This window comes from Lepidochelys olivacea (assembly GCF_965140295.1).
Source record: "Lepidochelys olivacea isolate rLepOli2 genome assembly, chromosome: 15".
NCBI classification, from domain to species: Eukaryota; Metazoa; Chordata; order Testudines; family Cheloniidae; genus Lepidochelys; species Lepidochelys olivacea.
Genome location: NC_140425.1, coordinates 14,066,314 through 14,078,971, shown reverse-complemented (window position 1 = coordinate 14,078,971; position 12,658 = coordinate 14,066,314). Strand labels below are relative to the sequence as shown.

General features: G+C 45.6%; 2 protein-coding genes across 3 annotated transcripts in view; one reads left to right on the top strand and one right to left on the bottom strand.

Moving 5' to 3' along the window:
* RSPH14 (radial spoke head 14 homolog) overlaps nt 1-12,658 on the top strand; it is a 217,365-nt gene that overhangs the window by 136,996 nt on the left and 67,711 nt on the right. The window lies entirely within an intron of this gene.
* Nucleotides 1-12,658, bottom strand: part of GNAZ (G protein subunit alpha z) — a 148,645-nt gene that overhangs the window by 104,913 nt on the left and 31,074 nt on the right. The window lies entirely within an intron of this gene.

Sequence of the window (12,658 nt, the reverse complement as noted above, 5' to 3'; positions counted from 1 at the left end):
GAGAGATTCACAGCTACTTTCCCCCCCCTCATTTATATTTATATTGTTGTCTGGCACTAAAATGTGTGTACACATGTCCTCCTGACTCTTCTTTCATCTTTTCTGTCCATTTTGTTTGCATTGAACATTTTTGTAAATAAATGATTAAATGAAAGGTGGGGATTAGGTTTGCATGAGGGTTTTGTGAAAGGGTTTATCTGAAGAGGCACAATTATTGATCTTCGCAGGAAACTGTGACAAGATGTACCAGCCTTGCAGTCCTACTACACTCCGCCTCAGGGAAAGAGCTGCAAAGGTAGGCCCTCCAGGTCTGTCTAGAGAGGCAGAACAGAAGCAGCCAATCAGAGCCTGGCAGACTCAGATAAAAGGAGCTAAAGGGGCTCAGCAAGTCAGTTCCTGGCTAGGGTTGGAGAGGTAAGGGAAGGTGCTCCTCTTTGGCATAGGAGCTTGACTGATTGCATTTGCTCAAGCTGGGAGAGAAAGGACATGAGAACTTTAACCCTAAGGTAAGGGGTGAAGATAAAGGGCCAGGTGGGAAAAGGCCCAGGGAAATAGCTGTAACTAAATGAAAGGAACTGTATATGGCTGTTCTTTATAGGGCCCCTGGGTTGGAAACTGGAGTAGTGGGCTTGCCTGGGTTTCCCCACCAGCCACTGATGAAGTGGCCTAAGCTTTGAGAAGGCTTGTTTAGAAGCCTGAGTGCAGGACTGAATTTAAAGGATCCAGAACCAGGGCTGACGACCCTAGTGAGGGCAGACCATTTATTGACCACTTTGCTACCCTGGAAGGGGTTCATTGTTGACTAACACCCAGTCTAATGGGTGAGCCACTGAAGACCTCCAAGTGAGGCTGATAACCTACAGGGTGCCAGCAGCAGGAAGAGGTCTGCAGTACCATACGCAGCAGTGGGAGGGACTCAAGAGGTGTGTCCCCGGTACAGAAACATTAACAAATTCTTTCTTCCCCTTAGGAAACAATATTTTGTAGGGTATGATGCCTGTCCCCAGCTTAATTGATACAGTGATATATTAGTCAAACAGATCATTCTATTTTAACTCCCCTGTTTCTGGTTTTATCACAGTAAAACTAGGGTGCCATTAATATACAAGGTGGATGTTTTGTACTCTGAATATGTAGAAAATATCTTCTAAAGAGCCTTTTATGAGAGAGAAAAGTATGACAGTTCATGCAGTTCTTACTGACCTTCATATACTGGTAGTTGTGATACTCTGGAAAGTAGACCAAGGGTAAAATTTTAAAAAATGCCAAAGTCCCATTTTTAAAAGTGACTTAGGAGATCAAGTGTCATTGTTTTTCAATGAGACAGACTCCTAAGAGCCTGAGGCACTCTTGAAAATGGAACTTAGGTGCTTTTGAAAATATTATCCTGAATGAATCTCCTGGCATTTCAATCTAGACAGGAACAGGCACTAGAAAATGCATTAAAGGGAACAATTCAGTCTACCGGGGGGGGGGGGTGAACTTTTTCTAACAGGGCTTTTCCATTTCTAGTTCCTATGAGCTAGATTCAACTTTTAATGAGCCCTGAAAACAGACTGTGACTCCGTCACTGTTCCTTCCCTGCGGCCCCATGGGCTTGAGGAAAGTAATTTACAGCATGAAGCTTACCTTCTCTCTGTTCTTGCCAGTTCTGCTGGCTAGCACTTTGGATGCGGAGGGTGGAGCCAAGGCTCTGCCTACTCTTCATCCACTGGCTTGGGAGGGAAGTGCCAGGTTCACAGCCCCTATTCTCCCTCTGCCACACTGGAGCCATGATGTGAGGACCAACTGCACAGCTGTGCAGTAGATTGATGTCTCACTGCCATATGAGTACTTTAGTCAGGGGCACAATCTGGTCTACATTTATGACTTTTTAAAGCCAATCTTTCATCTTTCTTAAAAAAAAAAGTTGATCAGTGCAGCAGTTCTTTTATGTTACAGTATTTCTTTGAATGGCCCTGTGAAATTTGCTATTTGCACATTTCAGTTTTGTTGGCAGAATTCATCAGCAAGGGACTTAATGAGATCTACCCTCCCCAATCAGGTGTCATTGCAGCAGAGGGTAACTATAACAGAGGATAATTTTAACTATTAAGAAAACAATCTAAATTGAGATACAGTATCAGGGAGCAAACTGCCCTCATTTATACCCATGCAACCTGCCAATGAAGTCAACTTCCAGTTGACAGAGGTTGCATCAGTATTAAATGGAGGCAATTGAGTCCAGTTTTTATTTCATAGTACTTTATGTGTAAATGGGAAACAACCCTTTTCCTTTCCTTGGAACACTCATCCCTAAATGGTGGGAGGATGAACTGCTATTTCTAGGATTTCATCCCTCAGTGAGGTGATGAAACAAGTTTGGTGATCTCACCTCCTCCGCTTAGCAGCACACACTTCTATTTTAGTGCTATATTTACTTTAAACCTTTATAACAACGGACTCTGAGCAACATGTGTGTATCAATTTTAGTTTCTGTCATGCGGTTGTCATCACTTGACAAACTTGAAGCATGTTGCAAATATATCTTGCTCTGCGCTGAGCCCTTAGGTATAGATTGTGTCCGCATTGGGGGCCTTAGCCTCCATTATTCTAAATCACTGGGGCCTGCAATTACGCAAGAGTGCCTTGACGTTATGCAGGTTCATGTACTGCAAAAGCTTGATTCACAGCACAGGTTCTATGACATCTATATGAAATCATTCCAAAAGGGCTGAAGTGTATGCATACAGAAATGCAAACCCAGTAGCAGCAAAAATCATTGTTAACTCATCCAACATGCAGTTAAAGGGTTTATTTAAGGGTGGCCAAAGTCCACAAACAGCAACTGTGCCCTCTCTTTGCTGAGCCTGTCCATGCTCTTAACTTGGTGTGTAGGCTTTGCTACAGTTGAGGCCTCTGCTACTTATTTCCCAAGTTTATTATTTGTGGACTGTGTCTTTATCCTTACTCCGAGTCTGAGTCAGGTATCAGAGTGGTAGCATGTTAGTCTGTATCAGCAAAAAAAACGAGGAGTACTTGTGGCACCTTAGAGACTAACACATGTATTTGGGCATAAGCTTTCGTGGGCTAGAACCCACTTCATCGGATGCATGCAGTGGAAAATACAGTGTTACACCCATTTTTTCATGTTCTCTGTGTATATACATCTTCCTACTGTATTTTCCACTGCATGCATCCGATGAAGTGGGTTTTAGCCCATGAAAGCTTATGCCCAAATAAATGTATTAGTCTCTAAGATGCCACAAGTACTCCTCGTTTTTTTTTTGAGTCAGGTATGGATTTAAAGCATAGACTTCAGAGCTGTGGGGGCCTCCCAGGGTACATGGAAATTAGGGTTGTCTCTTGGCTGGTTTTTGACTTGCCTTGCTAGTTTTTCTACTTTCTTGATGGTTGCCAGTTGAGAGATGTAATTTACCTTTTTTTTTTTTTTTTTTTTTTTTTTTTTTGCTGCACGTGTGACCACACATGAGATCTGGCAACCAGTGGCCACACATGTTATGGCTGGTGGGGTGCACCGCACCCAGCATCTGGGTCCCATTCCATGAGCACAGTGTGCCACATGCTAGGCCCTCACCTGTCAGCTGCCAAAACTACAGCAGCTCCACTCTGCACCGAGGAGCAGGTGAGAAGCAGGACAAACCTGTCACCTGTGGGCAAGGTTTGCCAGTGGGGGGGGTAAGGAGCAGGATGGGGAAGGAAGGGATCCTGGGAGTGGATGGGACAGGGGACTCCCGCAAGGGGGTAGGTGCTCATGGGCTGGGTGGGTCAGGTTGCTGATGAGGGTACCAGAAAAAGAAAGAAGAGGGCCAGGGAGGAGGCGGGGGGAAAGCAAATCTATCTCCCCCACTTTAAATGGTACTTCACAACTTCTGATTTAAGGAAGACTTCAGACTGAACCACTGTAGACACTGAAAAAATCATGGTCCCCAGAAAGTGTCAGAGGCGTCCCTATGGATCAGAGTTGGCATTAACAGGAGAGCTGTACTGAGGAGAGTTTCAGACTATTACCTACAACAATCTGCTCTGCAAGTAAAAACAATCTACACTTCTGTAGCCAAAGTTGGCGTTCTCACTACAGAAAATTCACAGAAGAAGTTGTTGTAGATCTGGGCCAAACAGACTGTGCTTCAAAGTCCCATTCATTCCTGACTGTTGCTGTTTCAGATTCCCAGCCGCTATTGTTAACATGTATATTTTTGAAAGAGCTGCTCGTACACCTGTTCTAACAAGGGTTTTCATAACATTGGCTACACCTTTTCATATCACCACATCGCCTTTTCTTCCTTGTTGCTATTTAAATCCCTGACCTCTCTCCTCCTTTCATTTATGTGCTCTAGCACCCACCCATACATGCCAATTCCCACCTTTAGATGTGCTAGATAATTTTACTATTGCTGGTCTCTTCATGAACCAGTTTCAGAATGAAGCTCCCCTTGTCATGCACCCTCTCCTTTTCCCCCAAGTAGCACTTCTCCATGGTTTAAAAAAAAAAATGGGAGCATGAACAGAACATATAGGCATATCATGTAAGCCTCAAATGCATTCAGGACTTAAAATCTGTATATTATACAGGCTTCATAAAGTAAAGAGACTTCAGTAGTTGAAATATTTCAAGTGTATACCACACATTTTAAAATAATAAAGACTTTTGAATCTAGTGAAGGTGAAATAATCCCAGAGAATTCATTTCAGGGCCTGTTAGTTGTGCGTGTCAAAGTTAAAATACATATTGTACACAAAGACACTAGCAGAAGACCAAATTGCCCTCTGCATCACTAACGGCACTCTATCAAGCCTGCTGAAAAAGAGCGCCAATATCAGCTGTTGGTATTTACCTTGTTTTTCTTTACTACTTCCCTTGTCTCTTGGGTATTCAGTTGGCATGTAATGAAGTCATGAAGTACAAGTAATGTATCAGCATAAAATGAAAACATGACACAGTATATGATAGAGTGGTAATTACCAAAACCTTGCTCACCGTGGCATAGCCAAACACACTACTTTAAGAAAACCCTCCACTAAAATGTGGAGCTGTACTTTCTTCACAGAAATAGCTTTGTCCTAGTGCTGCATTTGAGACAAAATTGAGGTATGATATCTAGATTTCTGTTTGGCCATGTGAATCAGTGACCTTCGGGCCAGAGTGGAAGAGTGATGTGACGACATTAAAAATATGGCGAAATTCTGCTCTGTTATATTGGTTTAAATCTGGAGTTAGCTCCAGTAACCTGACTCTGAGCATAAATACTCTGGCGTACCTGGAGGCAGGATTTGTTCCACTTTTTCTGTAGAGTCCCTTTAATGGAGGATTCCATTATTTATTAACCATATTGCCTTAACTTAAAGGGTTTTTTCTTTCTATGCTTCCTGCTAATGGTGTTGCCATTTCAGATGCTGTTTGCACAGACTTTTCCCCCCTCAATCTATGCCTGTTGTAGCAACATATAAATTGCCATACTGGATCAGACCAGTGGGTTGCTGTCATCCAGCATGCTGTCTCTGGCAGTGGCCAGTACCAGATGTTTTCAGAGGAAGGTGAACAATCCTGCAGTAGACAGATGTAAGATAAGCTGTTGCACAGATTAGGTCTCTTATTCTGATCTCAAATACTTACAGGCTGCCTTAAACCCAGAAGGCTTAATATCCTTTCCAAAATTTGTACCAGTAGTTATGAAGTCTGGATATAATAGGTATCTATATAAATATACAATCCCTTTTGGAACATTAAGTTATTGGCGTCAACTTCCTGTGGCAGAGAGTTCCACAGTTTGTTTATACGTTGTGTAAAAAACCACTTCATTTTATCAGTTTTGAATTTCTCACCTTTTAACTTCATTGACTGTTTCCTTGTTCTGTCTTAGCCTTGGTCTACTCTAGGTGTTGAGGTCGAATTTAGCAGCGTTAAATCGATTTAACCCTGCACCCATCCACACGACAGAGCCCTTTTTTTCGACTTAAAGGGCTCTTAAAATCTATTTCTTTACTCCACCCCCGACAAGGGGATTAGTGCTGAAATCAGCCTTGCCGGGTCGAATTTGGGGTAGTGTGGACGCAATTAGACGGTATTGGCCTCCCGGAGCTATCCCAGAGTGTTCCATTGTGACTGCTCTGGACAGCACTATCAACTCAGATGCACTGGCCAGGTAGACAGGAAAAGGCCTGCGAACTTTTGAATCTCATTTCCTGTTTGGCCAGCGTGGCAAGCTGCAGGTGAGTGCAGAGCTCATCAGCAGAGGTGACCATCATGGACTCCCAGAATCACAAAAGAGCTCCAGCATGGACCAAACGGGAGGTACGGGATCTGATCGCTGTATGGGGAGAGGAATCCGTGCTATCAGAACTCCATTCCAGTTTTCGAAATGCCAAAGCATTTGTCAAAATCTCCCAGGGCATGAAGGACAGAGGCCATAACAGGGACCCGAAGCAGTGCCGCGTGAAACTTAAGGAGCTGAGGCAAGCCTACCAGAAAACCAGAGAGGCAAACAGCCGCTCCGGGTCAGAGGCCCAAACATGCCGCTTCTATGATGAGCTTCATCCCATTTTAGGGGGTTCAGCCACCACTACCGCAACCGTGTGCTTTGACTCCGTCAATGGAGATGGAGGCAACATGGAAGCAGGTTTGGGGACAAAGAAGATGAGGAGGAGGAGGAGATTGTAGATAGCTCACAGTAAACAAGTGAAAAAACTGGTTTTCCCGACAGCCAGGAACTGTTTCTCACCCTGGACCTGGAGCCAGTACCCCCCAAACCCACCCAAGGCTGCCTCCCGGACCCGCCAGGCGGAGAAGGGACCTCTTGGTGAGTGTACCTTTTAAAATAGTATACATGGTTTAAAAGCAAGCATGTTTAATGATTAATTTGCCCTGGCATTCGCGGCCAGTACAGCTACTGGAAAAGTCTGTTAACATGTCTGGGGAAGGAGCGGAAATCCTCCAGGGACGTCTCCATAAAGCTCTCCTGGAAGTACTCCCAAAGCCTTTGCAAAAGGTTTTTGGGGAGGGCAGCCTTATTCCGTCCACCATGTAGGACACTTTACCACGCCAGGCCAGTAACACGTAGTCAGGAATCATTGCAGCGTTTGTTTGCTGGCGTTCAAACAACATCCGATCTTTATCTCTGTGTTATCCTCAGAAGAGTGATCATTCATGGTCACCTGGTTGAAATAGGGTGCTTTTCTGAAAGGGACATTCAGAAGTGCCCGTTCCTGCTGGGCTGTTTGCCTGTGGCTGAACAGAAATGTTCCCCGCTGTTAGCCACGTGGTGCAGGGAGGCAAAATGCGACCTTGGAACGAAAGAACATGTGCCATGTATGTAATGTTAACAGCAAGGTTTACTGTTAAAGAGTGTACCCATTGTTCTATAAAATGTGTCATTTTAAATACCACTGTCCCTTTTTTCCTCCACCAGCTGCATGTGTTTCAAGGATCACAGGATCTTCTCCTTCCCAGAGGCTAGTGAAGATTAGAAGGCAAAAAAAATGCCCTCGCAATGAAATGTTCTCTGACCTCATGCTGTCCTCCCACACTGACAGAGCACAGACGAATGCATGGAGGCAGACAATGTCAGAGTGCAGGAAAGCACAAAATTAATATGAGTAAGTGGCGGGCTGAATGCGGATGATACTAAACTGGGAGGAGTGGTAGATACGCTGGAGGGGAGGGATAGGATACAGAAGGACCTAGACCAATTGGAAGATTGGGCCAAAAGGAATCTGATGTGGTTCAATAAGGATAAGTGCAGGGTCCTGCACTTAGGACGGAAGAACCCAATGCACAGCTACAGACTAGGGACCGAATGGCTAGGCAGCAGTTCTGCGGAAAAGGACCTAGGGGTGACAGTGGACGAGAAGCTGGATATGAGTCAGCAGTGTGCCCTTGTTGCCAAGAAGGCCAATGGCATTTTGGGATGTATAAGTAGGGGCATAGCGAGCAGATCGAGGGACGTGATCGTTCCCCTCTATTCGACATTGGTGAGGCCTCATCTGGAGTACTGTGTCCAGTTTTGGGCCCCACACTTCAAGAAGGATGTGGATAAATTGGAGAGAGTCCAGCGAAGGGCAACAAAAATGATTAGGGGACTGGAACACATGACTTATGAGGAGAGGCTGAGGGAGCTGGGATTGTTTAGCCTGCAGAAGAGAAGAATGAGGGGGGATTTGATAGCTGCTTTCAACTACCTGAAAGGGGGTTCCAAAGAGGATGGCTCTAGACTGTTCTCAATGGTAGCAGATGACAGAACGAGGAGTAATGGTCTCAAGTTGCAGTGGGGGAGGTTTAGATTGGATATTAGGAAAAACTTTTTCACTAAGAGGGTGGTGAAACACTGGAATGCGTTACCTAGGGAGGTGGTAGAATCTCCTTCCTTAGAGGTTTTTAAGGTCAGGCTTGACAAAGCCCTGGCTGGGATGATTTAACTGGGAATTGGTCCTGCTTTGAGCAGGGGGTTGGACTAGATGACCTTCTGGGGTCCCTTCCAACCCTGATATTCTATGATTCTATGATTCTATGAAGCTGATAGGTGGTGGCAGTGTGATGAGAGGAGGCAGGATTCAATGCTGAGGCTGCTGGAGGATCAAACTAATATGCTCCAGCGTATGGTTGAGCTGCAGGAAAGGCAGCTGGAGCACAGACCGCTGCTACAGCCCCTGTGTAACCAACCGCCCTCCTCCCCAAGTTCCATAGCCTACTCACTCAGACACCCAAGAACACGGTGGGGGGGGGCCTCCGGCCACCCAGCCACTCCACCCCAGAGGATTGCCCAAGCAACAGAAGGCTGGCATTCAGTAAGTTTTAAAGTGCTGTGTGGCCATGTCCTTCCCTCCTTCACCACCCCTCCTGGGCTACCTTGGCAGTTATCCCCCTATTTGTGTCATGAATGAATAAAGAATGCATGAATGTGAAGCAACAATGACTTTATTGCCTCTGCAAGCGGTGATTGAAGGGGGGAGGGGAGGGTGGTTAGCTTACAGGGAAGGAGAGTGAACCAAGGGTGGGAGGGTTTCATCAAGGAGAAACAAACAGAACTTTCACACCATAGCCTGGCCAGTCATGAAACTGGTTTTCAAAGCTTCTCTGATGCGCACTGCGCCCTCCTGTGCTCTTCTAACTGCCCTCGTGTCTAGCTGCGCATAACCAGCAGCCAGGCGATTTGCCTCAACCTCCCACCCCACCATAAACATCTTCCCCCTTACTCTCACAGATATTGTGGAGCGTACAGCAACCAGTAATAACAGTGGGAATACTGGTTTCGCTGAGGTCTAACCGAGTCAGTAAACTGCGCCAGTGTGCTTTTAAATGTCCAAATGCACATTCTACCGCCATTCTGCACTTGCTCAGCCAGTAGTTGAACAGCTCCTGACTACTGTCCAGGCTGCCTGAGTATGGCTTCATGAGCCATGGCATTAAGGGGTAGGCTGGGTCCCCAAGGCTAACTGTAGCCATTTCAACATCCCCAATGGTTATTTTCTGGTCTGGGAATAAAGTCCCTTCCTGCAGCTTTTGAAACAGACCAGAGTTCCTGAAGATGCGAGCGTCATGTACCTTTCCCGGCCATCCCACGTTGATGTTGCTGAAACGTCTCTTGTGATCCACCAGTGCTTGCAGCACTATTGAAAAGTACCCCTTGTGGTTTATGTACTCGCCAGCTTGGTGCTCCGATGCCAAGATAGGGATATGGGTTCCGTCTATGGCCCCACCACAGTTAGCGAATCCCATTGCAGCAAAGCCATCCACTATGACCTGCGCATTTCCCTGGGTCACTGCCCTTGATATCAGCAGATCTTTGATTGCGTTGGCTACTTGCATCACAGCAGCTCCCACTGTAGATTTGCCCACTCCAAATTGATTCCCCACTGACTGATAGCTGTCTGGCATTGCAAGCTTCCACAGGGCTATTGCCACTCGCTTCTCAATTGTGAGGGCTGCTCTCATCTTCGTATTCTGGCGCTTCAGGGCAGGGGAAAGCAAGTCACAAAGTTACATGAAAGTGCCCTTACGCATGCAAAACTGGTTTTCAAACTGGGAATTGTCCCAGACCCGCAACACTATGCGGTCCCACCAGTCTGTGCTTGTTTCCCGGGCCCAGAATCGGTGTTCCACGGCATGAACCTGCCCCATTAGCACCATGATGCCCACATTACCAGGGCCCGTGCTTTGAGAGAAGTCTGTGTCCATGTCCTCACTCTTGTCACCGCGCTGGCATCGCCTACTCACCCGGTTTCGCTTTGGCAGGTTCTGGTGCTGCATATACTGCTGGATAATGCGTGTGGTGTTTAATGAGCTCCTAATTCCCAAAGTGATCTGAGTGGGGCTCCATGCTTGCCGAGATATGGCGTCTGCACTGAAAAAAGGTGCGGAACGATTGTCTGCTGTTGCTCTGACGGAGGGAGGGACGACTGATGACATGGCTTATAGGGTTGGCTTACAAGGAATTAAAATCAACAAAGGGGGTGGCTTTACATCAAGGAGAAACAAAAACAACTGTCACACAGAATAGCCCCTCAAGGACTGAACTCAAAACCCTGGGTTTAAGCAGGCCAATGCTCAACCCACTGAGCTATCTCTCCTCCCGGTATTCCAGGCAGGACTGAATCTCCATTAAACTTCTCAAGATGCCCCTGACAGACCTCACCAAAACTATTGTCGGCTATTGATTTCATTGAGGGAGGGAGGGGGGAGCAAATGAATACAAAACAAATCTGGTCTATATCTTGTTTTGATCTACTCCATCTATCTTTTACATCTTTGGCTGGCAGCAGACGGTGCAGTAGGACTGCTAGCCATCCTCATCTCCTGGCTGCTTGGCAGAAGACGGTGCAATAGGACTGCTAGCCATCCTCATCTCCTGACTGCTCAGCAGAAGATGGTGCGATAGGACTGCCGGCAGGACTAAAGAGAATGACCTGGTCGAGTCACTCCTATTTCAGTCCCTGCGCACATGTCTGCCCAGGCGCTCCTGACCAACCTTACCGAGGCGGCCAAGAGCACCTAGAACATGATGACGATGGTTATCAGGCCTGTTGCACCGTCTGCTGCCACAATGCAATGAGCTGCTGCTGTGTAGCAATGCAGTACCGCGTCTGCCAGCCCCCAGGAGACGTACGGTGACAGTGAGCTGAGCAGGCTCCATGCTTGCCGTGGTATGGCATCTGCACAGGTAATCCAGGAAAAAAGGCAAGAAACAATTGTCTGCCGTTGCTTTCACGGAGGGAGGGAGGGCCTGACGACATGTACCCAGAACCACCCATGACAATGTTTTTGCCCCATTAGGCATTGGGATCTCAACCCAGAATTCCAATGGGCGGCGGAGACTGCGGGAACTGTGGGATAGCTACCCACAGTGCAGCGCTCCAGAAGTCGACGCTAGCCTCGGTACTGTGGAAGCACTCCGCTGAGTTAATGCACTTAGCGCATTTTGTGTGGGGACACACACAATCAACTATATAAAAGCGATTTCTAAAAGAATGACTTCTATAAATTCGACCTAATTTCGTAGTGTAGACATACCCTTAGATACTCACATCTATTTCTCTGTGCAGCCAACATGAGAAGTATATTAGGAGCTGCTTCATTTATATTTATTTTCCTCCTTATAGCAAACCACAGTTAAAGTCCTCCTCCTCTGCCCTAACACTCTTATTTGAGTAATTTTTTATGTTCTACAAGTTTTAGAGGGAGTCTGACATATCTAGAACATTCACAACTAACCTAGTAATTCAGGTTTTCTGTGAATGTTTACTATGAATTTCCTTTAACCCTGTTCAATTCCTCTGTTTGCTTTCTGTCAGCATTTGAGAGGTCAAGTTTTGCTGGCATGAATGTTCAGGGACAGTAAATTTCAAAATCATGTGCCTGGCCTGATTGTTGCAGAAATGAATCAACTTCCTACAAGCTAGTGTTTGTACCAGCAGAAGTACTTTTGTACCCATCCAACCAGGGAACAGAATCATGTGAATTTTCTGACCACTGATGATTAAGCAGAAAAGAAGAGGGTAAAGCCATTGGAAAAAATTGTGAATTATTCATTCAAATTCTACTTCTAATTCAGATTGTTGTCATCTAGCATGGTAACTAAAGCTGTGTTAAACTGTTGTTACAAAAGCAGGAGGTCAGACTAGACGATCATAATGGTCCCTTCTGACCTTAAAGTCTATGATTCTAAGCAAGGGTCTCTGAAGTTCACATACAAATCTGAAACTCCAAGTGAAACTAAAACGGCTGTCAATCCCCATGGACTGAATCTACCAATTTATGTTCCTAAAAATGGGAACTATACAACTTGTGAGTTTCACATCATCCCACTAATAGCTTTTTTCATTAGACTGCATGATACAGCAATTGTGATAGGGATGTTCAGGCTAAATTAAAAATGAGATAGCATTTGGAATTTTAGTTTGGAACTCAAATATTCATTTAAGTGGAAATGTGTATTGTAAACCTGTCTGGGAAATATTCTAGGTATATACTAAATAGCTTGTGCCATCCCATTCTACTCCACAAATGCTGGCAGAGCCAGATTCTCAGACATGTATGGCCCCTTTGCAACATTCAGGTAATGTAAAGGGGCTCTAATTTGCATGTAAATCACCAGCAGAGAATTCTCCTGGTTTAGAGGAACTCCCTGGATAGTGCACTTGTGCCACTGCCTGCACAAGTAAC